Source organism: Monopterus albus, unplaced genomic scaffold (assembly GCF_001952655.1).
Source record: "Monopterus albus unplaced genomic scaffold, M_albus_1.0 scaffold206.1, whole genome shotgun sequence".
Lineage (NCBI taxonomy): Eukaryota > Metazoa > Chordata > Actinopteri > Synbranchiformes > Synbranchidae > Monopterus > Monopterus albus.
This window is the reverse complement of record NW_018128086.1, coordinates 875,207-879,394: the sequence shown is the minus strand read 5'-3', so window position 1 is coordinate 879,394 and position 4,188 is coordinate 875,207. Positions and strand designations below refer to the sequence as shown.

Sequence of the window (4,188 nt, the reverse complement as noted above, 5' to 3'; positions counted from 1 at the left end):
GGGACTAGGTGGGATTTGTACACAAATTGGACAGTTCATCAGCACAATCCGCATCGTTTTTACTGTTGGTATAACATCAGTCATTCACTGTCAGAATATTAGCGTTAAGTACCAGTGGAGATTCATTTCTGTTTTTATAGTTTCTTGTTTTCATGAGAGCTGCTATGTGTTCAGCTAAAAACTGAGCCTGGAAAAAAAGTTTTACACATTTCCCCTGTATTTACAACATATGGTAATAAAACTACAAAAATACACTGTGAAACTAAACGCCATAATTAAAACAACAGGAAAATCTTGTTGCTGTGAATTATTATAAAGTTCTCTTTAAAAAAAAAAAAAAGATTTCCCTTTTTTCACAAAAGTTAGTTACAATTTCATAATCATTTTACAAATATTTACCATTTACTGCTTCGCATTTTGAACTAGCAGATTACCCAGCATGCATTGCATGAGAGTTAAAACTCTTTTTTTTCCCAGTTTGACAAAAAATTATGCAGACCATGATTTGTTTAGCATTGGCTTCAGTTTCTGCACTCGTACATTTAATATCTAACAAAGCCCTGCGTGCTGTCTTTGAACCTCCTTGGTATAAAATGGCTTTAACAGAGCTGACTTTTGTGAAGCTACAGTGAATCTCACTAATATTACTTTACATATATTAGAAAATCAGCAGTATATTCAAATATATTGGTTACAATGATCTGTTTTATCATTTTTTATAAAGGGGAAATTCCTGAGCTTTAAAGGTTTGCATCTTTTTTTTTTTTACACGAAAAAACCTTTAAATACACAAGATTTCATTTAAGAGTAAAAGGAAAAAATATTTAGAATTATGGGAAATTAGTGTGTTTTAGATGATGGTTATTTTCTCTAATATTGTGGCACCCCAGCTACCAGAATATGACCTTTTCTTTAAACAATTTTTTACAGTGTAAATTTGTGAGATGGTTAACTATAACCCAAAATCAAAGTGGTTGTTTGCCTCAGTCATATCATGGGAGGAGAGGTCAGCCGACCATATTTACCAGTTTTATGATCCTCCGTCTGACGCCAGCTGTGACTCACCCACTCTTTAAATCAGATAAGTTGACAAAGTCCAAATTATTATTCATCACAAACATCCGAGGCTGGAGACAGACAAACAGCTCTGTAAACACACAGACACATTTTCCTGGGAGCCACTGGCAGCTTGCGACTGTTGGTCACTGCAGAGGCCTCAGTGTAATAGGTGTGAATTTCTTCAGTATAACTGTGAGTGGAGTGTTGATAGCAGAGAATGGGCCTATTGTTTGTTTATATTTGTGTGTGAGCGGTGGGAGATTTATGCAAATGTGACAGTGAAGTAAGTGACAATTTGAAACATGGAAGCAGGTTCACCTATTTACACATCGATAATACTCTATTGAAGATTATTATTATTATTTACATTTTATTGCATTTTCTTTGTAAGTTCATCACACTTCAACATTTTTCTAAATTTGCTAGTGACAGTATTTCATAATAACAGTATATTAGACAATGAACCCTGACTCCACTCTCGGCTGTGCAGAGCTTTTCAGCCTCATTCATCTCATTGTTTTGGTTTTAGGGCCCACGGCGTTGTTGTTTTGATTCAGTCTCTCAGCTCTCATCAGCTTTGTTTGCTCGTATTCATAATGGTCGTCCCATACACCAATGCCACTTAATGGCGACACTATGTCAACCTCACACTGGTTGAGCAGGTTGTTAGGTGAAGGATGAGGAATGTTAAGAGTCAATAGCAAAAGTAAAGCTCTGTACTCGTACTCGGTCTGAAAAGATGTGGTATCTGTACAGCCCTACTTTACTAAACAAGTCCACTCTTGCTCGGGACAGTCCAGACTCTGGTAAATCTTTTGGACTTCCTCTGACCTGCTCTCCTCCTCCAGCCAATGTGGTGTCGTTCTGTATGATTGTCAAGCCTGAGTATCCAGTGCTAACAAAGAGTGGTCCTCCGTCTTCTGTTGCCATGGCGACTATCGCTGCAGCATAGAGGGAGTGTTGCCAGGGGTAACAGGAGTTGAGACTTAATTAAACAGATCAATACATACTCACTTGACTCTGCATGTGTGTGTGTCACTGTTCTGAATTATTTGCTTTTGCTGTCGCTTGTGTTTTTCACATCTGGCAGTGAGTCAGACAGATGCCATTCAGTTCATCCTGGTGTTAAATATGGCCTACTATTAGAGTGCATCTGTGTGTGTGTGCTTTTTGTAATTTTGCATTTAGGGCCTCAGCAGGATTCCCAGGTGGCTCTCGGTGGAGCTGAGCACTGACAGGGCTGTCTGTGCATGTTTCCTCTCAACACGCAGCATGTCAGCACTCATAAAACTCCTCTACCGCTCATCCTTCTTCTCCTCCCGTTTCTCTCCCTCTGGCTTGTTGCATTTTACCTGTACATCTTGGCTCATGTTCTCACAGGCTCTTAGGGATCCTCCTTTTGTTTTAGCTACCTCTGTCCCTCAGCTTTTCTCTCTTTCTATCCAAAGCTGTGGTGGCCACCTGTGTTCTGTAGAGCAGCAAGTCCTGAGTTAGCCAGAAGAAGAGCACAGTCACACATCTCTACATTTCTGTTTCTTTCTTTCTTTATTTTACAGGTGTTTGGTTTAGACATTCATGGTACCAAGAGGAAAAATTACTCGTCAATCCTCTGACTTTTCTCCTGGAGTGACCATGAGGTTCACATTTGTTGTTTTGAGTGCAGTGTCCCAGCAACTATTGGGTAGATTGCCATAAAGTATCATTCCCATCAGCCTCAGCTGTGCTTTGTGTCTAGTGCTAATTAACAGTTGTTAGCATGGTAAACACAGTAACATTATACCTGCTCTTTATAATACTGTAAGGTAGACCTTACTTACTCAGTTGCCTTGCGATGGTTTTTTGCTATGATTTTGAACTGAATTGAATTCGTGTTGGTATCGCCAGTCTGTTCAGCGCTAGCTTCAACATTTCCCTCAGGCACCGCAGCCTCACAGAGCTGTCAGCATGGCTGCAGACTCTTATCCTGCTTTTGACAGATTTCTGTTTGTATCCCTGTGTAGATTTTAACGATCCATATAATCCATAAATACAAATCCCTGTGTGACCTCACTGAGAATAACACGTTAATTGTCAGTTTTGAAACAGAAAATGTTTGTTCTTGTTTATTTTCGTGTTCATTATTCATTTGGCTGTCTGTCGTTCTCGCTCTCGTCAGGAGAGCGCTGATGTTGCAGGGGATAAATGTAAAGCTGCCTCACACTTAAATTGAAGGTTTATATGCTTTTTAAGGATGCAGTCAGTTTAATGACCATTTGACCTTTAAAGGCTTTAAAAACTGAATAATTAAAAAAAAAAAAGCTTTTGTTTCATCATTACAGAAGAACGTTTTCTACATTTTACAGATGTTTGATGTTTAATCCTGAAGTGTCTCTACAGGATGCCACTTCGCGTCTGATCTTGTCCCGAGAAAGCAAACTCTTGTCTCATCTGATATCTGTTAATTTGTTCCGTTCTGAGAACAGGCCTGTCGCAGTGTTTGAAGAAGTGGTAATGATGGACGTGTTGGGGCCGCCGCGTTGGAGGCGTGCCAAAACAATTACAAGTTTGTCATGTTATCACTTCTTCCACGCTTTTGTCTTTCAAAACATGATGAACCTGCTGAAAACTGACAGCATCTTTGTTTTGTCAGGGCAGAATAAGGTAAATCATTTTACATCCCTGCCTGCTTTTGTTACCACTCTAGCGTGGTGACAGTGTTTCATGACAGGCCCCCTTTGTGATTTCACTCCAGTGATTGGCAACCTCTTGTGTCTCAGTCTTTCTCCCTCTCTTTAATTTCCTTCTTTGTCCTTACCGAAACAAATTGCCATGAATGTTGCTATATTTACTATTATTGTCTTAAAATTGTGCTGGCTAAACTTCAGTGCACAAAAATAGAAAGCTTAGATTGTTATACTGTGGGTTCAGTGAGAAGTTATCTTTCAGTTTTAGCAAACTATATTAATGATTGGGTAAACTGCACTTTCTTGAATAAAATAAAAATCAGTAAGAGGTTAATCTGGTTTGTCACATTCAGTTCCTGCTCTACCAAACAGTCTATCAATGCATGTTAGACACAGGGAGCACTCTGCTCCTCTTCATCTTCATTCTCTTGTGAAATCTGTATTGATTGACCTCATCCCATCTCTT

At 39.2% G+C, this 4,188-nt stretch overlaps 1 protein-coding gene across 3 annotated transcripts in view; it reads left to right on the top strand.

The window, feature by feature from the left end:
* rnf19b (ring finger protein 19B) overlaps nt 1-4,188 on the top strand; it is a 26,143-nt gene that overhangs the window by 14,360 nt on the left and 7,595 nt on the right. The gene's annotated exons all lie outside the window — the stretch shown is intronic.